Raw genomic sequence first — 25,478 nt, 5'->3', positions numbered from 1 at the left:
AATGAGTGTGATGTAGAACTCAAAATTATTCTTTCCAATAAAGAATTGTGAAAATGCTTTCCTATCAAAAGAATACGCTATTGTGCTATGTATTCCCATTACAGGTACAGAGTCAAAATTTCTAGTTTTTTTAGATACAAAGGACTTTCACACGCTTATCACAGTATGTGGTATATTTACTACCCTACACAGGCACTTTGCAGTGTAAAATAATATGCAGCCCAGGTAAAGGTTTACATGCGCATCACGAGAAAGTGATATGAAAATTTCAACCATGCTAAAATTATGGCTCACATCTTCCTTCCTCCATCCCCTCTCCAAGTTAGCACCCCTTATCTCAACTTCTCCCCCTAAGATGCACTGTTCCACCCAGGGTTTCTGAAACAGTTTCTACATATGAATTTACTGGCAAAAATTTCCTCATAGTTCTTACAAAGGCTCACCAAGGGTCCAAATCAGATTTTTGTTTTTATCTTCTTGCATGGCACACATGGATTTGCATAGAAAAGGCTGGCCAACTAAAGTAACTGGCCATGTACAGTTACTTACCTCACTTTCTACTCTATTTCTTGAACTTCAGTTCAAGTTTGTATATTATACAAGTTTCATTGTACTGGAAAACTATACGAAAACAACCCACCCACAAAAATGTAGCTAAAAATCAAAAGGTTGTTCTATTTTTATACTTCCAGCTTCTGACAGACTGGCTTATCTTAAGTTTTCAGTCCACCAAGGACAGAGGAAAATAAAATTTGAACTGTTAGAATGATATCCATCTAAGACATACTCAGAGGAGACTCAACAAAACCAATGGACTAAAGTCTCATTATACATTGAAAAGTTGCAAGCAGCATAATCTTCTTCCATGCAGAAGTAATTCTACAAACAGAAATATCTGCAAAATGTGTCACTATTCACCCTACTTATGAGAGCATTTGCGTTATTGTTATTTTTTTTTAAAAAAGCTAAATAATTATTTGAACAAACCTATTGTATGATATTGTATGATATTTTTTCAGACAAATGGGTTCCAACACACTACAGGCTATTTAATGCAAGGATCCAGGGGTGAAGCAGACACAATAGAGAATACTCTATCCCCCCCCCCATTTACTGACTAACCAGTGTTTCCTTTTTCTAGACGGGGAACACTTAAATATTCTCTGAAGTTTGTTCCCTCCCCAGACCTTTTAATGTTTCCCTTGTTGTACTGATGATTTAAGGACGCGGGTGGTGCTTTGGTCTAAACCACCGAGCCTCTTGGGCTTGCCGATCAGAAGGTTGTCGGTTTGAATCCCTGCGACGGGGTGAGCTCCCGTTGCTCAGTCCCAGCTCCTGCCACCTTGCAGTTTGAAAGCACATCAAAGTGGAAGTAGATAGATAGGTACCGCTCCAGCAGGAAGGTAAACGGCATTTCTGTGCGCTGCTCTGGTTCGCCAGAAGCGGCTTAGTCATGCTGGCCACATGACCCGGAAGCTGTACGCCTGCTCCCTCAGCCAATAAAGCGAGATGAGCTCCGCAACCCCAGAGTCGTCTGCGACTGGACCTAATGGTCAGGGGTCCCTTTACCTTTACCTTACTGATGATTTAGGGCAACTCAAAACAGTCTGCTATCAACTCCTACGCTTTAAAAGGATGTTTTAACAATGCCAGAGTTTTTAATCCAAAACTTCTATATATGCTCATCTGACTATCCATCAATTTAATATCTGTCAAACTCCTCCAGTTATTTAGCTCAATCACTAGGAATACCCACATATTAGAAACTTGTTGCCTCATGTACTGTCCCGAGCACAGCCAGCCCCAATGAGGACAGGTGGTTGGAAGTGTCCTTCTTTATTGGCAAAACACTTGATGACATCCTAAGGTGCAAGGGATATACACCTCGCGCTTGTTGATTGCCTAGCTAGGAATCTGCTTCTTCAGACTTGTGCTCCAACCAAGACAGTTGGAGCAACAGAGCGACCGCTCTCCTTCCAGTTCACTTAAATGCCTTGTCTGAGACACAAGCAATCAGCAACTTCTCCTATGCGGCGGCTGTAGCTGCTCCTGTCACTTTAAGCCCTTCCTTGTTCTTGGAGAGGATGGAGGAGTTTCTAATGGCCCGACTCTCTCTGATACTATTTCTTTTCCCTCTGAGTCTTCCTGCAACTCTTTGCCCCCACTCCTTTCCTCCCAGCTCTGACTGCCCAGACTCTTCCTCCACCCTAGTTCCTGCCTCACAGGTGGCGCAGAACCCCACAAGTCACTGGCCCCGTCCCCTGGATCATTCTCCTGTCCCCCTGCCTCTTCTGCTCACCCCTTGGACTCCTGCCTGCCCTGACATGTACATGGTACTTGATCTTGACAAAATAGATCATTTATTACAGATAACAAGGTGTATTATTCAGAAGCTCTAGCAGCTGACTAATAAAAACCAGAGGGAGTACATGTGCTGTTCTCTGAATACTGCTGTTCTTCCTCACAAGATGGCACACTGGTAGAAATATGGTGGTCTTTGGCTAGACTTTGTAAACACTGTCACCGTAAGCTAGGTATCAATCTGTATGTTTGCAGGGCCTGAGATAAAATTTTCTACCCTGTGAAGGACATCAGTTTCCCTAAAGGACATTTAGGGATTAAGCAAATTGCAGAAAAGACAGAAACTGGGTCATATTTGGAAAGAAGTGGTAGCCGGGGGGGGGGGGAGGACTGTATAAACAGGGTGGAAGAGACTAAAAGTCAATGAATCTCAGCTAAAAGAATGCTCCAGTACATTGGAAAGAGAAATCTTAATGTAAATCAGCCTTTGCCAACCTGGTGGTGCACAATCATGATAGAAACTGAAGTCCAAAACACTTTGAGGACATCAGGTTGGCAACAGCTGATGTAAATGAAAATGCTTTTCCCTAGAAATACTAATGATTTTATATCATTAGTCCCTAACACTTGAAAACTATAGAGAATGAAAAGAACTCTTAACCATTAAAATGTGTAATTATGACAAGCTATTAAAAACATGTTGTTGTTGTTGTTGTTGTTGTTGTTGTTGTTGTTGTTGTATTCTGAACAATCAGCATGATAATTTTGCCAGCCCAGTCATATGGCGTGATGAAAATAAATAAACCAAGACACTTCAGAAACTGATTGGGCACCCAAGTAGCACATGAAATAAACAGTTAATAGAACGCAATCTCTTTCCTTTTATTGCCAAAAGCTGAAGCACAGAATTAAGGTTACCCTAGTTTCTACAGAAGACTAGAATTGTTCAGATTTTCATTCCTTGTCTTAAAATCATCCTAACCTTACGCCATTGCTTTTAACTGAGGGTTATTATTTTTTCTTGTAAATGAATAGTATTAAGGTTCATGCATGCATATTAAGCTCAAGACACACCATATCCCCTATTTGCAAGCATTCAAGTTTATAACAACACTGTTTTGAAACAGAAAAATAGCTTTGCTAAATAGTTCACAAATGTTATAGTAGCCTAATCGTATTTACATGCCACCCTTCTTCACTTTCTCACAAAAGCCTGATACTTGGAAACAACATAAACAGAGGCTTCTTTATTCATCATGTAAAACATTATTTCAAAAGCAAGCAGACAAAGTGCAGCCCTGACTGCAGACGGCATTAATGAGGAGATACTGCTGACGATAGCAGCAAGTTCTTCAGGGGATTGGTTTCCCTCTCAAGTACTGCCAGAAGATTCTGTTAAATGAGCAGTGAAAATACTGAATAAAGTATTTATGATTTACACAACATAAATCATATGCTGATACTCCTGACATGAATTTGTAACAAGCCCAGTGTGCATTAAGTGAGCATGGGAAGCGTGCCATGGAAATCGTTTTACTTCTTGCATGTGCTGCAGCATATGTGAAGGAAAAGTTACACTTCTTTGTGATGCACTATTTTCAGTCAGTCATATAATCCAAACTGTAATTGTCTTCTACTGTAATTCTACCAAAATAAGCTTCTTCTGATTTCCACAAGACATCTTTTGGGTGAAGCTGTTTAATCTTTTCATTCTTTGCAACTGGTTAGAGATTCCAAAAAGCTTAGTATAGTGTTTTCTGCCTCCCCTCCCCAAATAAAACAAACAAAAACAAACAGATCTTCAAGACAACTGTCAGAACTATGTGCTTAGCAAAGGAAGTCAATGCACCAATTAACTAGTTAACTCATATTACAGCCATACGAGAAATATGAAAAATAACTAAGCAAGTATTAGAAATCATCCCAGAATTGGCTCTACTAAACATCTTCCAAGACAACAATGCCCATTTACACCACAAAGAACTCATAACCCACCTACTTTCAGCAGCCAGAAACACCATAACCAGACACTGGAGAGACCTGTCAGGAGTAAGCATGGACCAATGGTACCAAATAGTATGGGAAACAGCCTTACTAGAAAAATTAACCAATAAACTGAAACTGGCACGGGGACAAACAGAAGAAGACGCCTTTCCCGGTATAGCTCCCCTTTATCACATACACAGCCCAACAAGACAATGACAAAAATCCACCAACAGCATACAAATCAATATGGCTAATCTGATCCAAAACACACACACACCCCTCACACATGAAAACAAAGATCACCACAGCCAATCACAAACAAACAACCACACCCTAGGCCAACCCCAATCTCTCTCACCACCAAAGGAACACAAGTGAACAGCAGAGAACCTGCACGAGCAACGCTGACACCAAACCCTACATACATTAAGCAAAATAGAAACATCGCCACCCACCCCACCCATCTTCCCCCGCCCTCCACCTTTTCTTCCTAATGTCTCAACAAATGAAACTGATTTGTAAAAATGTTGCATGGAAAAAATACAAGAGAGAGACATTACACATACTTCTGTAAATCAAGAAAATCTTCAGTAGAAATACAAAAAAACCCTAGTTAACTCATATTGAAGGCCCTACATTTATGCAACTTAATAATGACTGTTACCTTCCAAAAATCTAGCGGAAGTAAATGACATCTACACTAAACAAACAAGAAATTTAACCCACTCCATCCAGTCCTTTGCCCCCCCCCCGCTTGTCTTTGCTAGCAACAGTAATACCATTAATGAGGGGTGATAGTCAATCACGGCAATTTGCTCAATAATGTTACAGCCTGCTTCATTAAATGTTTCATAATGTGGACTTTGAAATTTTAAATCCAACAATCTTAACTACATTCTTAAACACCTAATCAGTTCTACAAAGAACAAAGCTCCTAAGAAACTTATGACCCTGGTCTTGCTTCTGAGGACATGAAGTGCACAAATGCTCTCATGCCACTGAAGGGCTGGGATTCAAATGACAGGAGCCCTTTCTTTAAAAATATAGGGAAAAATTATAAAAATAAAATAAAGAATAACTTGGGGGGGGCAGCAATCAGCTTCCTTCAGGTTCTTCAGAGATTCTCTGAGGAAAAGAGATTCTTCGTTGGGTGACTTGCCTTGCTTATTTCGGTTCCTGTACCCCCTTTCCCCAAAGTTGCCTGCTGGAAGAATGGCTTATGCCTGCAGTCAAGCGTAGGGCAAGAACTTCAGGCTTAATTAGCCTTTGGCTTATTAAACAATCTATGGCCTTTTAAACTTTGAAGGGTTTTGATTTTGCTTGTTACCATGTTATGTATTTTTGTGTTTTTATTCTGTAAACTGCCCTGTGATCCTCAAATGAAGAGCGGCATAGATTTTAATAAACAAACAAACTACTGTATAGAGGCATTGTGCCACAGATTTCCAAGGGAACTTAACAGGGTTATTATAACAGGGTAATTGATCAAAATTCTCTATAAAATGTCAATTCACTGGTGACGAGTGAATAGAGGTCTTGGTAGTTACCAGGGGTGGGGAACACGTAGCCCCCAAATTTTGTTGGACCAAAACTCCCATCAGCCCAACCCAGAATGGCCAATGGTCAAGAACAATGGGAATTGCAATGCATGCATAGGTTTCCCACCTCTGCTCAACACCAGCTCTGCTACAAGAATGACCACACTTATCCCTACTGTGAAAACACTATGGTTAGGCTGCAGTAATGCACTCCTTGTAGGACTGCCCTTGAAAATTGTTTGGAAACAACAACTGGTCCAAAATACAGTGCCCAAACTTCCAAGATGAATTTGCTGCACAGAACATGTAACTTCTATATTATATCAACTCCACTGGCGACCATCCAAAGACCTAAATGGGTTTGGGTAAAAACATCTGAAGCACCAGTTGATCTCATGTTTGCCTCTACCTGCAGTCTGGCCAACATCTGATGCCCTGCTCCATGTTACCTGCCTTTAAAATGAGTCAGGAATACACAACACACTACGGTTTTTCAGTGTCGCACAGCAATTATGGAATTCTTGCCCGAGGCAGGCCTCCCTGGTTTGGTCACAGCCTTTCAGTAAGCATTTACAACCTCCCTCTTTAAAATGTTTTTGGGTACTGCTGATGCTATACTGTTTTCATATGATGATGGTGTTTTTCTGCATTTCTTCTTGTATTTATTTCAAAGCTGGCTTAGGAGTCCCTCAGGACCAAAATTATGTAAAATAAATTCTATAGGCTGAACCTTCCTAAAACAGCTATACAAGGTTTGCTAATTTATTTATATATATTTGTATACTGCTATATCTTTTTTAAAAAAAAATTCAAACCGATTTACAGCAATAAAAACATAAAACCATACAGTTGCAATTTGTGGTATTGGAAGGGATGCAACCAGCCATAGCAAAACAGGTGATGCAGAGAGCACAGTGGGACTTAAATTTAAGCATGTATAGGACAGTAACACCTACTGAACTTCATGGCTGAGTAGGGATTTGAACCCTGGGTCTCCCAGGTCCTAGTACTAGGTAAAGGTAAGGTAAAAGTCCAGTCAAAAGCAAATATGGGGTGCGGCACTCATCTCGCTTCAGGCCTCTAGCCACTACACTACACTACACTGGCTCTCACTGAGGAAACATGTGTTTCTACCTGCAAAGTTTGAGCTTTAAGAAGAGGGGTGAAAATCAGCTAGATCTCCCTTTCTGATTCCCCACCCGCAGGAGAGAAGCAATCCATTTAACTGTGTGAAATAGCTTCTTTTGCTTGCTTGCTTGCTTATGAAAATCGTAGAACAATGGAAAGGTTCCCTCTGACTCTTAGCACATCAAAAGGCTTCCTGAAGGAGATAGTCACAGATGAAGCTGCCCTAGGTTCTCCCACCCAGTGAGAGGAGATCTCAACTTGGTCGCAAAGGGGTGCTCCTGAGAAAGCAACTGGCAACGCTGATGGGGAACATCATGTCTGGGAGCCAAATGTAGCCCCCTAGGCCTCTATGTGGCCCTTGGGACTCTCCCCCAGCCACACTCACTTTCCAGCCACTGCCCTCGCCAGTCCTCCTTGGCTGTTCTTCTTGGTTAGAATGTGTCCTGGAATTCTGATGATGCTTCTGGCTTGGCTGGACGGAGGGCAGAGAGGGATGTGTGTAGAGACAAGTCTACCATACGGAGGCATGTGCATGTGACCCCCAGAAGTTTGCCTAGAAGGAAAAGTAGCATTCAGGCTGAAAAAGGTCCCATTCCCCCACTGGCCCTTTGCAGTGGCAGAAGTCTCTTGGGCACCTGGGGCGGAGTGCCCAGGGGCAGGGTGAACTACCCATAGGGACGGAACAGGGTGCTTGGCGTCCCGTGCCATCCCTATGGGCGCTGTGGCGCACTCTATAGAGAAGAGACGTGGCACCCATAGGAACAAGACGTGGCCGTGGCCCCCATAGGGACGAGGTGTGTGGCACGGCGGGACAACGGGGGGGGGGGAAACAGTGGGTGGACAGCACGGAGCCTGCAGTTGCTGAGACGCATGGTTCATGTGTGCTGCAGGCCCCATGGAGATGAGTGCCGTCCGCCATTTTGTCACCCACCCCATCAGGGTGGCACCTGGGGCAGACCACACAGCCCGTGCACCCCTTCGTACGCCCCTGGCCCTTTGGGGCCAAAGTCTAGTCTACACCCTCACCTAAATAAAAACCTCCCATAGCTGATGATGCCAGGAAAATGGCTTGAGGCCGTCAGCAAACACAAACCTCCAATTTCCTATTTAATGGTAGCTTATTTAATCATGTTGCATAGTCTTAATGGTGTTGACCTGTTGTTTTTAAAGGGTTCACCCTTCATTTAATTGAAAACTCAAATAGATAGTCATTTTCCTAACTTCCTTAGGAAAGGGAACAGAGGTTGATGCCAACAGGATGTAGGGGAAAGCTTTTTCAAAGAAAGACTATAGCAAGTTTTCACATCAACGCAAATGGGGTACTTGTGCTTCGACTAAAATACAACACCCTTACGTGACCATGAACAGGAGCAGAATAGAGACAGAAGGTACCTTAAAATTATCAATGCATTCTTAGAGCGGGAGACGTTGACGAGTGCCAAGATGCATAATTCTCATCTTTGGTATTTATCTGGAAGACTAGGAAACTAGCACTGTAACAGAGCATCAGGATTCACATCTTGATCCCTGTTGAACTCTGGAATAAATTCCACATTCCTGCTGACTCACAGCAGGAGGTGACTCTCATTAACTTTACAAACACACACACAAACACACAGCAAAGAAAGACAGACAGAAAGGAGAGACTGCACAGTTTGCATGGATTAGACTTAGAACCTAATTGTGGGAATAGACAATCAACATGACACAATAAATAAGCAGTACTGTAATGTTAACGATAGATGAGTGTAAAAAGGAACTGCAAAATTTTTGTCATTTTGAAAAGGCAGACAATTTGGTACAGTATATCCAGGAAGTGTTAGACCAGGGACACCTAAAATTAAGACTATGGCTGCATTCAGACAGTGCTTTGTTCCGTTTTCCCAACTCTGTTTTGCTTGTTAATTTCTACGTTTTCTGTGTTCTTTCACATGACATAAAAACCACTTCTGGAAGTCCAGTGGAATCTAGCAAAAGTCTAGCACCAACTTTCATGTTAACTTCTTCTTCAAATCCATTTGAAATCCTGTTATTTTCTAATGGGAGTTTTGCATTGTAATTTCATGTGGCAAAATTTGGGTCGGTGTTCCAGCATACAGTTCTTTCCAGCTGCTTAAAATGTAATGGTATATAGATAAAAAAAGGCACAGATCCATTAACACAACAAGTGCTGTGGTGTAAAAAGAACGTTAGAAATTAGGACAGCAGTGCTAGCATAACCAGGAAAACTAACACAATAATAGCCACGTCTGAATACAGCCTGAGGCTGCTGTAAGCTAACCAGGAAGTCAGCACCATTGAATTCAATAGGCTATACCAGGGGTCAGCAAACCTTTTGAGCAGGGGGCCGGTCCACTGTCCCTCAGGCCTTGTGGGGGGCCAGACTATTTTTTTTTGGGGGGGGGGGATGAAAGAATTCCTGTGCCCCACAAATAACCCAGATGCATTTTAAATAAAAGCACACATCCTACTCATGTCCAACACTTTAATTGGACAGAGTGTTATTCACTTACTGAATGAATTTTCTATATTTTATGATGTTTTAATAATTGTATTGTACAGATCCATAGTATATATTTTTATATGTTTATAAAACATTAAAAAATATAAAAGTGGGTGGTGTATATGTTATAAATAAAAACAAACAAACACCAGATTCCATCTTAATAAAAGGTTAGAAAATAATACCAACCATTAGTTATTTGTATATTTATTTGGAATATTCATAATTATGAATTATGGGAGTTATGGGGGGGTTGTTCTTGTTCTTACTATGTATTTTTTTTGTATTTTTGTGATGTGAACTGCCTTGAGATCTTCGGATGAAGGGTGTTATACAAATTTAATAAAATAAGTAAATAAATACTCTGCATACATGCTAAAGTTGTCAGAACATGTTTATATTTAAAATACAATAAAAAAGACAAAGAAATACTGGCAAGGGCAAAGCTGTATACTTATATATATATCTCTCTCTCTATCTATCACTCTGCAGGTGAATTTCCTAGATTGGAAATAGCTTTCAAAGGAGACAGATGTTAAGTCCTTGCAGACTAGGGCTTCCTCCGTGGACTGCTGCTGACCTTACTCACAGCTTCTGGCTTTGATGGAAGATGCAGGAGGCATTAGGGGAGGCAAAGGTGTTGGAAGTCTCCCTACAGTCCACTGGCATGGCTTGCACCAGTGCAGGTGTAGTAGCGCTGACCTCCTTGAAGGAAAGGCACCATATAACTGTAATAAATGTGCTCACTTCAGCAACAAATGAACAAACTGCTACTAAGACTGGCAAGAAAAGGACAGGAGCAAGTTGTGCCAGAGTGGGTAGGGCGTGTGCATTCCCAAAGCTGGCTCCCAGATTGCCAACCATGGTTTGGAAGGATTTTTTGTTAAATTACCTCCAGGGCTCCTGTACTCATGGAATAAAACTGCAAAACCCTACACCAGCCTGGACTACAACTTCTTTCGGCCCCAGCCAATATAGTCAATGAACAGGAACAAGTTGTGGTCCAAACCATGTTGCGGACACCAGGTTGGGGAAGCCTAGCCTAGGCAGATTATCCAGACCCTGAGATCACCATCTGAGACCCTTATTTGGGTACGTCCTCCGCGAGAGGTCCAGAGGGTGGCAACATGAGAATGGGCCTTTTTTGCAGTGGCTCCCCATTTGTGGAACACTCTCCCCAAGGAGGTTTGGCTGGTGCCTTCATTAGACACCTTTAGGTGCCAGGCGAAAACATTCCTCCTTAACCAGGCTTTTGGCTGATGGACATCCAATGCCCTTTTAAATGTACAGTGGTACCTCAGGTTAAGTACTTAATTCGTTCTGGAGGTCTGTACTTAACCTGAAACTGTTCTTAACCTGAAGCACCACTTTAGCTAATGGGGCCTCCTGCTGTCGCCACACCGCTGGAGCACAATTTCTGTTCTCATCCTGAAGCAAAGTTCTTAACCTGAAGCACTATTTCTGGGTTAGCGGAGTCTGTAATCTGAAGCGTATGTAAGCTGAAGCATATGTAACCTGAGGTACCACTGTATTGTGAAAGGGGGGATTATTGGGTTGTCTTTGTTCTTGTTTTTATTATGTAGTTTGTGTTTTTTTAATATTGTAATCTTATGTTGTGAACCACCCTGAGATCTATTGGTATAGGGAGGTATAGATATTTAAATAATAATAATAATAATAATAATAAATAACAATAATAACACCCGAAACTCTTTGGGAGGAATGGCAAGATGCAAATAAATGGATAAAAGTAGCAAGATGTACAACAACCTTAGGAAATCAGCTCGTAAAACAGAAAAACGAAACAGTTCTGAAAAGATGCTTCATCCTCAAAACAGCCTTTATCAAGCTCTGTCCTCTCCCAGCCAGGCCCCTTTCACATGTTGTTTGTTTCAATTAACTGAGGGATTTTCTCTGTGTCAATAGGTTGTCCACTTCTACTCTTGCTAAGCAAAGTGCATGTTGCTAAGAAATGAGGTGGCTTCCAATTTGGAAAATCCATTACAGAGCAACAAACATACATACATAGCATAGGAAATAATTTGCAGCATAACTCAGTGCTTTCTAAAGTGTTAAGCTAGCTATTATGATGTTACAATGAGCTTGATTAACCATTTTATCTCATAATACTTATTATATGAGAGCGTTGTGTGATTTATATCCAAACAAAGAGCATTACATAGGTTCTAAGCGCAAAGCAGAACATATTGTACTGGAAAAATATATTTGTGGGGGAAACATATACAGAAAAAAATGTTTGAAAAGTGGATTCGTTCATAAAGGAAATTCAGGGTGTGTCTAGATTAAGAAAACCTGTGCTGCCAGTGAACAAAAATTTAAAGGAAATGACTGAGGCTCTGTAATTTGGTGACTAAAAATCTGGGCTGGACAAAACAAATACAAGAATCACCTCAAAATCTTTCACTGACAAAATTGAAATATATAACCATCATCAACTCCTACCTAGAAACAGTTCTTCTGCTTTATAAACAACTACAAGTATGTAATCATAACTAATCATAAAACATATTCAGCAGCAATATACAGTGGTACCTCGGTTTACAAACTTAATCCGTTAACGAAGTCCATTCTTAAACCAAAACCGTTCTTAAACCAAGGCATGCTTTCCCTAATGAGGCCTCCTGCCGGCAGTGCCCTTCCACTGTTCGGATTCTGTTCGCAAACCGGGACACTACTTCTGGTTTGCGGAGTTTGAAACCGAATTGTTCATAAACAGGACTGTTCTTAAACTGAAGTACCACTGTATATTAAGAAGCAGAGTTATATATTCCAGTTAATTTAACTAAGAAGCGGAAAAGCAAAATTATGTAATTCCTACAAATTAGCAATCTTAAGGGCAACGCAAACAGGTGCTGGTCTAGAACGAACCCCAATCATTAATCCGCCATCTCGTTAAAGGTTCAGAAACAATTTAAAAACCTTTTTTTTTTTTAATCCTCCAATAAAATAGTAATTGCATGGATTTTAGGCCCAATTAAGTATAGCAACCATAATTCCACATGTATATACTTCTTATAGTTGCTTTGATTCCTTTTTATGCCAGAACTACAGAGAAGAGCCATATTGGTCTCCCAAGTTAGAAATAACAACGTAGTTTTTCTTTTCCCTTATCAGATTCTAAATGGGTACTATCATATTCCTTACATTTTTACTCTCATATTTGTGTTGCTGTTGGGCAATGAAAAGCTATTACAGCACAAATACTCCACTGCAAATGAATAATATACTCGGGCAAACTGCACAATGCTTGAAAGTTTGTCATTCATTCATTCATTCATTTATTGCTTGCTTTCTTGCTTTGCTTGAATATCCCACCTCCTGGCCCTCCTCATGTAGTTCCCACAAGAAACCTGTGAGATAGGTTAGGCTTAGAGGCCGTAACTGGCCCAGTGTGCTTCATGGCAAAGTGGGGATTCGAACCCTGGTCTCTCAGCTCTTAGTCAGACACTCTAACCACTATACCACCCAGGTTCGCTGAAGAATCACAAACACTACAATATAAAGTATAAATGGATCATACTGAAGAAAGAATTCCATATTATCTAATCTTTCTAATAAACACAGTATATTACAGTACTGGACTACTGGACACTCTTCTTAATACAGTATTTTAAACATGTTAAGTTTTTTTCTGCTTTAACTTTTAAATGCCTGCTGGGACCTTTTCTATTTTGCCAGATTATTGTGTTTTTGTTGTAAACTGCTTTGATTCTTTTCTCTCTCTCTTTTTTTACGAAATAGCATTTTATAAATATTTTTCTAAATATAAAAATAAAACAATTTTCTCAAAATATTTAAAATCTAAGTTTTCTTCTTTGAGGACAGGCTATAGAGCATGTGCTTTACATGCATAGAGTCCCAGGGTCAATCCCTAGCATCTCCATGTAGGGAGAAGAATAAAACGACAATATTTTCATTATCCAGACATCAGTCATCCCACCTCCTAGCAAGATGTATGCTATACTGGATTTATCGAGGCACATAACATATCTGCAAGGGAAGGTGACAAATGTACACAAGAATCCTTTAAGAGGCCAAAGGAAAGTAGAAGACAGTAGTTCACACCAACAGAGAGAGCTAGGTAGGGGACACAGAGGAAACAGGGATCAATTACGGTATATTAAAGCTCTGGAGAAGGCAGACAGGCTTTGGAAACTGGAAGGACAGCTAATGCTATATCTATCAGCACATGGTACAGATCAGTCGAAATCTAAAGCAGACCCAGGTATTCCATAAAATGAAGTAGCATCTGTTAAATATAAAGTATGCTCACATGTACTTTTCATTCTATTTAGCAATGTTTACCTGGCTTACTTCTAAGTCAACATATGTAGGGTTGCACTGTGAATTAATGACCAAAAATACAATTCACTGTATAATTTTAGAAGTTGAGGTATCTGCTCAGTGAATCCGCAAACTCTGTTAATATTCAAGGCTACCATATTTTGAATGAAGGAAAAATAGGCAAACTATTTTCTAAAAATAACACAGCAAATATTTCTTCTGGTTCTCAATGGTTCTTTTATTTTACCCCCTGAGGAATTTTAAATATGAAACGCTTAGGCATGAGCACTGCTTGCTGTTTTTCACAGATGCTTCATACTGTATTTCAGTTATAGAAACTGTATTTTATACATACTGTATTTCCAGTTATGGAAAAACAGACATGTAACACCAAAGAAATGATCGTGCAGAAGATTATCATGCAATAACTGCCATGAAGTCAGAAATCCAGTACTAGAACACTCAGAAATCAATGGAAATATTTGTGAAAACAAGCAAGAAAGCAATTCAACCGAAGCCATTAACTTTTGCCATCATATTGAAAGTGATGTCAGATACTCCAAAGATTCTAATCTGCTTGCTTCTAGAAGAGACATATTAAGTCCCTGATCCTCTGTTGTCTGGATCTTTGCCATCAATTTCAATAAAAGTGATATTCTCCATAGCACCCCCTCATACATCATAACCTTTTTCTCATTTCAAGAGAACAGACAAATATAGCAATCCAAATGAATTACTAGGAAGTAGGCCTCACTGAATAAACATGCTTTGGGTTGTGCTGGAAGATCAGTGAACAAGCCACACCCTCATTCCACCTTTTTACTTATTTTTACCCTAAACAAGTGCAGGACTTGAACTAGTAGTAGAGTTGTGACAGTTATTCAGTTTTCACATTTGGGGTTAAGCACTGTGCTTGCCTTGCTAGACAGCTTGGAATCTTCAGCCGTTCTTAATCATTAATCTGCTTTTGCAGAAGGAGAGGTTCTTCGGTCATCTAGCCCAAAATCTTTTGCAAGTTTCATACTGCAGCTAAACTGAAATACAGCATGGCAGGGGGCCAGCATGCTGCAGTGAATAGAAGGTGCAGCTTTGACACGCAGAAGGCAAGTTCAGGTTTCTGTTCAGCCAAGAAGTTCAGGTACTAAGCTTGTTACACTCACATAATTTTGTTATTTAAGTGAACTTGGGATTGCCTATAGGGGTGTATACTCAATGGGGTGTTGCAGCTGGCCAGCCAATCGTAGCTTCCTAATTAGCAAACCCTTATGTTATACTTACTTACCACACTTTTTTAGGTATGCCCCTAAAAAACATCTGCTGTGAACAAGTTTATTTTTATCCATATCACTGGGTAGTATCTGTTGCCTTAATAAAATAGGAAGGAAATTCCCAGTCTCTTCCCACTTTATCATAATATCACCAGTGCAACAGAAATTAAATTTAGAACTGCCCCTTTTAAGACGGCAAACATACCAAGGAACAAAATCAACTCAAAGCTAAGGATTACAACCCATTTAAAAAGCACTTAACTTTCCATTTTAAGGAACAGCAGATCAATCCATTATACATTCATTACAACAGTGGAATGCAATCTATGCATAATTCCAGATATACGCATTCAAATATGCACAAGCATATGTTCACATTCGCATACACATACTCACACTTTCATTTTAGTTTGAGTGCACTACACAAATAAGGAGAAAGAATTCTGAATAGAAATATCTGGCTCTAGTTTCTCCCTTACTTTATCCTTAAGGTCTTTAGAACGCTGGCATACAGCTGATATAAACAAGACGCCAACTGAGTTTTAAAGAACTTGAACATTCTCTGCTGCTACCCAAACTGTTGCAAAAAAAAAGAATAAGCAGGCGCTCAAGGCCAGCCAAAGAGCAGAAAGAAGCTAATCCGTTTCTAAAAACCCTACAGTGTGATGTTTTCTACATAATCTCAAATGGTGATTCATACCAAGTAGGCTCCACTGTTCTTGCAGAACAGGCTATTTTACTCACACTGAATATGTGACATTACAGATCCTGGAGAGAAAGGGGGGATTGCTGGCTAGAGTGAGGTCACCGAGGTTCAGGGTCAGTAAGTGTTTCGTATATCCTGTCATTTAAAAAGCGCTCCGGGACAAAAGTGGGAGGAGACAGAGAGAAAGGGGGGAAAGGGCGAGGAAGCCGAGGAATGTTAAGAAAATGACAGAATGTGCCACTGCTGCAGGATATCATATATAGAGCAATGGTCAGGAAACAAACACCGCGACCATCCTGAGAGTTGGATCTCAGGAAATGCACAGCATCAGGGCATCCATCCCATTTTGTTCACGGGGCCTAAGCAAAGGGGGCAGACTATAAAAAAAAAAAAACCCCAGACCTTTTCCCTCCTCCTTTCCCAGCGGCCTCCCCGCCCCCCCCCGCAACACTCACAAAGAAGAGAGCAATGCTTAATCCTTCCGTGTCGTGATAACCCCCTCCTGCCTTTATCTGCACAGCTTTTCACAGCTGACACCGACACCAGAAAGCCGCGCGCCACCAAAAGCCCCCAAGCCCCCTCTGGGGGAGTCCTTGACAGATAAGATGCGCAGCCCGGAAATGCAGGAGAACCCGGGATCGGGTGGGTGGGAGAGAGAGAGAATCCGAAGCCTGAAACCCCTCCTGGGAGATCGGAGTGCACGGTAGGGGAGTCAGGGCGAGCCCAAAACATCGCCACCACGTCCCATCTCTCCCACGCAGTCGCAGTCCGGACTTTATCCCTCTCTCCCTGTCCATCCTGGAGGGGGTGGAGGGAAAGAGGCAGAAAGTCACAGATCCCAAGTCCCCCTTCCGCATCTAGACGTAGGTGTTTTGGATCGGATGAGAGACAGTCGAGGGATCTGGGGGGAAAACAGGGGCTTGCTCTTCCCCACCAGGCGGGCTCCCCTCCCCCGCCCCCGGCCGAGATCTGCTCACCCCATCGCCCCACACCTCCGCGGCGCCTCCCCACCGCCCTGATCTCCTGGCCAGGCCCTTGACCCGCGCGCACCGGAGACAATGAGGAGCGCCCCCAACTCACCAGAAGCAGCAGCAGCAGCAGCAGCGGGTCTCTGCCGCTCCGGGACTTGGGGGCGGCTCTCGCCCTGCCCTCGGCTCCCTCCTTCTGGGCACGCCGCAGCCGCCGCCTCCTTCTCGGTAGCCGAGCCCCCCGCCCACCAGTGCCAACGCCGCCGCCGCCGCCGCCCAGGAGCCGCTTCCTGTTCGCTGCGCTGCCTGGTGCCGCGGGAGGGCCTCCGCGGGCGCCTTCCCTTCCCGGCGCAGGAGAGTCACGGCATCCCGCCAGCCAACATGGCTGCTCCCCGGGGGTTCGCTCCTCACCGCCGCTGCCGCGCTACTTCCTTTGCTGCGCCGCGGTGCGACTCCGGATGCTGCTGGGCCGACTCCGCTCGCCAAATGGGGAGCGAGCGCGACGGAGGCAGCAGCAGGAGAGAGCTCTGCCGAGCGCGAGCAGCCGCGCAGACCGGAGCCAGCGCGACAGCTAGCGGCCGGCGAGGGAGCTGCAGACGCGGCCTCCCTCAGTGCTCCGCGTCGCCAAGCCTGCCCGACGCCAAGGCGCGCGGGGAGCAGCGGCGAGGGTGCGCCGCTCTCCGCTCGCCTCTCTCCTCGGGACTGTGAACGCGAAGGGAAGGCGCTTCCTCGCTGCCCTCCCCTCTCCGTTGCTAGGGCTGAGGCATTCAGGTTGCGCTCCTGCTGCTGCCGTGTTTTATTTATTCTTAAACCTTATGTGCCAACGGTGCCTATTTACCATCAGGCTTCTTACCTGTCCCGGGCTGGAGGCGGGGGATAGCTGCTCCTTCCTTTCTTCTTTTCTTCCTTCTTTCCTATTTTGTTGCTGAGAATAATCTGGGGGCTTGTTCTAAAGTTATTTTTGCATTATGCATATTAAGTGCCCACCGCCCTGACACAAATGTTTTTCTGTATTGGTTTTCTACTTCAGGATGCGGTAGAAATAGGTATGTTTTTAATACACACACAAATCCAAAATCTTTCAGCTCACATTCCTGCACAGCCTGGGTTTTGTAGCAACACAGCCTTGGCAGAAGAACATAGATCCAAGGCTCGGGTTTTCTGCAATGTAGGATCACTGTCAAAGATCCTGGGCTTTGGGGCATCATCATTGCACAAACACAGGGATCCAAGGCATAGCTAGGCACTGTTTTTACGTAAAGGCATTCAAATGCGCTGTCATTCACATCCTTCATGGAATACGGCATGAAAATCAAGTCACTGGGTGGTCATGGTGGGGCAGAAACATGGATCAGAAGCATATCTCATCACTGATTCTCGTGATTTCTACAGGAAGTTCCTCCAAACCATGCCTTGAGAGTACCAGCAACAGCTGCATCACACTGTGGTGTTGCCACAGTGCGAAAATGGAGCAAGGTAGCTCCACCACCACTACAATGCTACAAAAACTATTAGAACTCTACTCATTGTACTTATTTCAAATACTTTTATACTGCTTTTCTATGAAACACCATGGCAGTGTACAATAGATTAAAAACAGTAAAAACATTTTTAAAAACACCATGCAAAAACATAACAAACAAGATCTTTAAAATGTCAAATTTAAAAAGCTGTGTCTTGACACCTTTTCCAAAAGCAAAAAGAGTGGAGACCAATTGTAGCTCCGGAGTAAGCATACTCCACAATTTGAGAGCATACTTCCACAATGGGAGAAAGACCACTCATGCACACCTATGCTTCTCTGTGTGGGTGGGTATCCTCAAAAGGGCCTTCTGCAGATCTTAATAACTGGATAGGAAAATAATGGATAGACCACCCCTTAGATAACCAGGTCCTAATCTGTTTAGAGCTATAGAGGTTATAAACAATACATTGAATTAAGCCTGGAAAACAATTGGCAACCAGTAGTTTCTTTCAGTATCAGAGTACTGTGATTGAATACCAGGCACCAGTTAGGCAGTGCCTAGTTGTTGCTTGTGGCACCAGTTGAAGTTTCCAGATGTTCTTCAAGGGTAACTTCGCATAGACTATAGCATGTTACAATAGTCTAAATGTAAAGTGACCAAGGCATGGATACCTGTTGCCAAATCAGACTAACTCAGGGAAAGTAGCAGCTGGTGCACTGAACATAATTGTGCAAATGCACTCTTTGCCACCACTCAGCTGAGAATTCAGGGTCAAGTAGCACACACGAACTATGAACCTGCTCTTAAAGTGATAGTGCAGTCTCTTCCAGAACAGGTTGCATTTCAATCTCTGAATCTGATTTTCTAGTTACCAACAGCACCTCTGTCTTAAATTTAACCACTGTAATCCAGCCCACTATCAAACCAAGGCAGTGTTCATGGGCATAGCCAGGATTTTTGTTGGGGGGCAGGACTTTTGTTGGGGGGTGCAGAACCAATGTGATTGGTCAGTTTGTTAAGTATTTCTACTGTTTTACTTGATCTGGGGGGCAGCTGGTCCCCCTAGCTACACCCATAGCAGCATTCAATGGTATTCATTGCTTCCTTGGTATTTGATGACAAGAAGCAACAGAAATGAGCATTATCAGCATGTTGGTGGCATTTTCACATTTTTTGAAGACACAAAACAATGGGGGGGGTTGTTACCTGATGGATTGGATTTCCCCAGCTTTTAGAACAGGTCAGTGATATGAGGCACTAGGATAAAATTGGCACATAGAGGGATTACATTTGTATCCAGTTCCCAATTCAGAAGAAAAATAGGAGCATAGCATCTGTAGCAAGACTAACCACAGAAGATCACTTGCCTGTGGAGCTGCAACAACACACATTCCTTTTTGAAAATGTCCCAGTAGCATAACTAATTGCACAGAAACATATTTATTTGGATGGAACTGCAATTCATTCAGGATTTCTCTGACCTCTAGGAGTTTGTCAAGATCTTGAAGGATTAGGACATCAAATAATTGGGGGTGGGGGGAGACTATGGTATATTGCACTTGTATCCCTTTGCACTTTGACCTGTCTTTCTGCAGCATTTATATTTGTGCTGTCATCTAGCCTCTTTCTCTGTGTTTATTTTGGAGGTTTGAATGAGAAGCATAGTCTCAAACTTCTCAACACATTATTTACTACCATTTCACAAACCTACCTCCCCACCCTCACTTTGTATTCTCAGCAACACTATGGTAAGGTCAGGGAGTTCAGATAAACATCTGAAAGTAGGAAGTCTCTAATTTGCCAGTTTCAGTTTCAGTTTCTCTGCTTCTTATTCTTCCAATCTTCCAATGAGTTTGCCTTGACTTTTTTTTAAACAAAATGTCTGCGCAAAAGTGTATGTATTTTCACGTGCATTTCTTCAAGGATATACATTTTTGTGTGCAATTTTTTCCTAATATAATGCTTTTAAAACAGTTTAATGCTTCAAACAGTACTTCAAACAAATAGTTCATTACTAAAATCATAGATCTATTACAGTAATTTTCAAAACAGAAATTAACTTTTTAATAGCAAAACACTTGGGCTTCCACCTTCTTCTGCTGAAGTTAGGCCCTTTCCCTTCATATAGGCAGTTGTATACACATTTTTTGGTTGGAGTATGGCATCACAAAGTTCATAGAAGTGCTACTTTTGAAAGAGAGCTGCATTTTTGTTCAGCAAATATGGATTAAGTAGGTTCACATTAACATACAAACCAAATAAAATTATCTTTCCTATCCGAAATGCAATTCCTAAAATACCTACATCCTGGTCATTGGCACAAGTTGAACTGAATGGGGAACTTGGAACACTGCCTTGTCTGCAAGACAAATATTGTTTTTTGTTGCTTGTGTGCTCTTTCCTTTTATTTTATTGGCTAAAGTTCAGTGCTCCTAACACAGTGCCTTTCATTAGAATGTATTCTGAAGCATTTACAAGGGATAGTAAATGCCTGCAAGGCAGTGTGTCTCAGACTTCTAAGGGAAAGGATGAGGAACAGTTTTGTATGTCTCATTGGTGCTAGACTTACATAGAGTCTAAGCTCATGTTCTGTTGTAGGTCAGTTTGGAAGTGGGTGGCTTCCAATAAATCTACATTTTGTGCTTAACAGTATTAAACTAGTAATATCCATATGTCAGACTCACACCATTTGTTAATGTCTGGAGTTGTCAATAACATTTAGACATTTTCTCGTCTCTTTCCCAAGAGCTTTGTGATTTTATTTCTTCTTTAACTTAGCTAAAAACATTCACCAAAAATTGTTAAATGCATTCCCATAAATGTATTGCTTAAATGAAAACAGTCATTAGATGTATTAACAAAATAAAATAAACTGTTTTATAACATATTTAGGGTGCTTTCCTGAATATCGTCTTTTATATTTCTTTCTGCTGCTTCTACGTATTTGCAGTGTTGAATTATTTTCTCCTGTAGTTACTGTATAGAGTTCAATACCAAATTAATGGCATCCATTTTCCTTTGGTTTGCAGGTGATGCTCTTGTCTGCTGGGAGGAAAAAAGAGTGGTTGCCTTGTGCCCCCCCCCCAACCCCGGTTTCCAGGACAGAAACTTCCACTCAAACCCCTTTACCGGGGTACTCCGAGATATTGCACCTGCTCGAGAGTGGAGGTGATACACCAACTCACCCCACCCTCAGAAACTAGACTAAGGATTCAGCCCAATGCAGCCCGCTTAAATATACTAGCAGTTGATCACTCTGGTCTGCCGCTAAAGCTCCATGCCCTCCATGGCCTCTATTGGCCAATACAAATTTAAAATATTGGCTGGCTAGGGTTGCCATATTTCAAAAAGTGAAAATTCGGACACAAAAGTTGTTGAGCTTTTATTTTGGGGGCCAAAATATAGACTTCCAACATGGGTTGCCATATGTCCAGATTTTCAGTGATTTCTGCCTTGACACTGTTTTCGTCCGCCATATTCCCGACGTATGGCAGCTCTAACCAAGGCCAAAACCAACAGCCATCTGCAAGGAGGAGGGGGCCTCTGCACCAGGCCGCAACTGTCGCCCACCCCAGATTCTGGATAAGCAACCCATCAGCCATCTCAGCATAATCTCCCTCCTGATTGTCGTGGTGGAGAGGTCTACGGGCGATCAAAGTCCCGGCTGAGGACGTTGGGACCAGGACCAAAATGGCGGGGTGGGAGCAGGAATGAGAGTCCAGAAGCCAGGGGTCCGAGGGTCAGGAAGCAGGGAGTCACAGAGTCAAGGGTCTGAGGGTTGAAAAACAAGAAGGCAAATGCAGCAAGGCAGGAAACGAGTTGCTGTGGCAAAGAGCCAAAGGAAAATGCTGACCTTATATCCCTTCCTGGCTGTTGCCACCAGGTGCAGTGAGTTACCAAGCGGCCTCACCTGTGCGGCCGCGCCTTGCCTCTCCAGAACAAACTTAGGAAGGCCCCAGTCCTGCGACGCCCTACTGGTCACAGGGCCTGGCTCCTGCACACACTCCTGACAGGAGACCATATATATATATACAACACTGAAATCCTTTGAGGAAGTGCGGGATGAAAATGTAATGAGAAGGTAAGTAAACAATGTTACGTGTTGCTGTGAAACAGGCTGCTAAAACCTGCCAGAGCATTCACTGCCAAGGAGAGACCTGGCAGAGCTGAGATTGCCTTGGAGTGTAAAACCTATGTCTCTGGGTGGCTGTATCCTGTTCCGACTTGCCACACAGTCCCTATGACAGTGGGTCAGGTGACAAGTCGAGGCAGGTTGTAGCCATGCAGAGATACTTGTATGTGAGTGGGGTTCTGATCCTGGAGGAGAGGGCAGGAAGGAAAGGGGAGAGAGGGAGGAAGAGAGAAATGGTGAGAGGTAAAAGGGGTGGAAGTGGAATGGGGAAGAGAAGGAGCCCGGAGACTGATGGCTAAGGAGCTGAGGTGCTTGACTATGTGTGCGCACACCATATCTTTATAGCACGTTACCCACCACTACCACCAAGAATCCTGGAAACTGTACAGTAATTTGTTACTGGTGATGGGAATTTTAGCTTTGTGGTGGGTAAACTTTAGTGCCCATTCTTTGTGCAGGGGTGGGGATGTTCTTTAAATATATGGCGTATATGCAGTGACCAGAATAGGACAAGGTTGGAGCCCTGAGGTCTAGTGGAGGCAACAGCAAAAAGAGAGTAAGATATAGGACACTAGACTGTCAGGAGTTACTGTAGCAGCCTTGCAACAAATACTTACTGCCAGAAAGCACTGAAGCCTTCTTGTGCTGCTGCTTCTTCATGCTTATTTATGATGAAGAGGTAGCCTCCATCCCTGAGGGTCCTACAGTCCCATGTTTATTTATGGTTTTGAACATGCATCTCTGCTCTTCACTTCCTGTGGTTCAGAACATTTTAAAAATTACATTGTTGTCTCACTCATAAGCACAAGCGTACATTTATAAACCATTTACGGTAAGTGGTTTATAAATGTTTTAAAATAAATAAATAAAATTCATTATGACTTTCTATTAATATGCTTTTGAGTCTTCTAAATAATTTTCAGTTTGTGTATTATACACACAGAGAACACACAGAGAATTTGGAACAATATATGGGAAAATGCTAAATGCATAATGCCAAGTCAAAAAAATAAAGGAAGGAAGTACAGTAATAAATAAGGATAGGAACAAAATATTTCAAAGTCTTTATTAGCCTGTGTCTCAGGACAAATAAATAAATAGGGAAGTTACAGGGAACCAGGCAGAGGGCCTTTTCGGTAGTGGCACCCATCCTGTAGAACGCCCTCAACTACCAGACTTTTAGAAGATATCTGAAGGCAGCCCTGTTTACGGAAGTTTTTAATGTTTAATAGACTATTGTATTTTAATATTCTTTTGGAAGCCGCCCAGAGTGGCTGGGGAAACCCAGCCAGATGGCGGGGTATAAATTAATAATAATAATAATAATAATAATAATAATAATAATGCATCCTTGACACGGATACCACCACATAGGAATTTTGAATATTTTTCTGTCTTGACATTCATTTACATTTCAGCTAGTTTTTCTTTCCTCACATGGTAGTTGTTCAATATGCCTGCTACTGTTGCAGGCAAATTCTCTATAGAAACAGCTGTATCTTAGTAACATGCCAAGAATAGATTGAAGGAGGTGTGTGATGGAATGCATCAGTACATACAATAATTTTAAACCCAAGTTTAAATAGCAGATATGAAATATTAGTTGTGACTTCCATTGATAAACGTAGGCTGCAAATGGTCAGAGGCATCCTTCCTGCCTTTCAATTGTATCTTATATATATGGCCTAGCAGCTTTTGTCAACCTGGTGCTCTCCAGCTGTTTAGAATGACAACTCACACCAACTTTTATTTAGATGTGCAGCATAAAACATTATAACCAAAAACCACTTCAACTTGTCTATTATTTGTCTTCTGTGCTCAGAACAAAAATGTAGTACCTTGTCTGACGGAAGCTCTTTGCTTTTAATAGTTTTTTGATAATGATGCAGAGTAATTCAGTGGGTGCAGATTTACCTATCACTATATAGTTGGAAAAGCTACACCTGTAGAATTTTGTGCTTGCCATAGCTGTTAAAGATGCAGAGCCTTTGTCTGAAAATATTGTGCCAGCTCTATTTTGGTTTAGCTCAATTAAATTATTTATTACACTTGCATATTCATGGATGTTGATTATTTTGCAAATAATAAACCAATGTAACTTGGGGGGGGGGAATCCACCAAAGATTATCTGGCCCAAAAGCAGAACCACACACTCATTATGGACTTTTGTTGTGGCTATCTCCCTTTCAAACACAACATTATTTTTTAATTAATGTAAACAACAAGGACTATCATCTCATGACAATTTGGGATAGCATTATTTGGATCTGAATTGCATCTTTACTGTCTTGCAGTCATTTCATTCTTCCCTAGTTCTGGTTGCATAACTGTACTGTTGGATAATGCAATAGAAAAGTGAAATCAGAAAAAATGAGGAATATAGGGGGAAAGTCAGTGGGAGCAAGGGGAAGGAGTAGCGGCACAGAGTAGTATACATTGCTGTGCATCAGTGGGAGCAGAAGTCCAAGTAATGAGTACCTGTATTCAGGGAACGTTTTTCTATAATATTGTATTTTTAATTTTCCAATAACAACAATTTTTCTCATATATACATATCCAAATTTACATTGATTGATTTCCTAGGCTTCAGAATCAGGAACTCATGGAAGTGGGAGCTGTTTTCCTCTCTGCTACACATCCAGTCTCCTTAAATGTTCATTTGTAGCTAGTACTGTACAATATGTGCCCTTCTGTCTGTTTTTGAAGCTGTTGCCAGCATGTAAAAACACAGAGAGCCTGGTCCTTCCAATGCTGGTTGCTTATAAAAAGAGCAATGATAGGTTGAACTGATTAGTATACAAACAAACAAAAAGTTTGGTGTACTTTCTATAATGTTCTTAATTTATATCTTTTTTTGAATGCTTTCTCTCTCTTGTTACTATATCAACGTCAGCTTTCTTATGCAATCATTAACTGACTCCTCAATCCTTGCTGACAACCAGGACTATATTCCCAGACATTGACATGCAAGATGGCACATAGGCACGGACCATTTGAATTTGCCCCCTTATTCCCACTGCAGAATTGGCTAGATGGTTGCTCTTAGTTTTGGTCCAACAACATCCAGCAAGCCAATGCAGAAGTCTCTAAATGTTAGCTTTGATGAATGCAGGAAAAGAGCAAATCAAGAAATGGGCCCCAGTGTTAATATTATTTATTGTGGCGTACAAAATCCTA

General features: G+C 42.0%; 1 protein-coding gene and 1 long non-coding RNA gene across 2 annotated transcripts in view; one reads left to right on the top strand and one right to left on the bottom strand.

Annotated features, from left to right (window-relative positions):
• The window catches only part of CDK17 (cyclin dependent kinase 17), a 69,065-nt gene extending 51,805 nt beyond the window's left edge, over positions 1–17,260 (bottom strand). The window contains exon 1 of the mRNA XM_081022506.1: positions 16,816–17,260. The gene's annotated coding sequence lies outside the window, so the exon portion shown is untranslated. The remainder of the gene's footprint in view (positions 1–16,815) is intronic.
• A 3,990-nt stretch (positions 17,261–21,250) lies between these two features.
• Positions 21,251–25,373, top strand: LOC308486175. Its single transcript, XR_013990991.1, has 3 exons — positions 21,251–21,337; positions 22,053–22,250; positions 25,195–25,373. It is a non-coding gene; the product is annotated as an uncharacterized lncRNA (long non-coding RNA).
• The last annotated feature ends 105 nt before the right edge of the window (positions 25,374–25,478 follow it).

Source organism: Podarcis pityusensis, assembly GCF_964106645.2.
Source record: "Podarcis pityusensis genome assembly, chromosome: 10".
NCBI classification, from domain to species: domain Eukaryota; kingdom Metazoa; phylum Chordata; class Lepidosauria; order Squamata; family Lacertidae; genus Podarcis; species Podarcis pityusensis.
The sequence above is the reverse complement of the archived record's forward strand: the minus strand, read 5'-3'. Positions and strand labels throughout refer to the sequence as shown.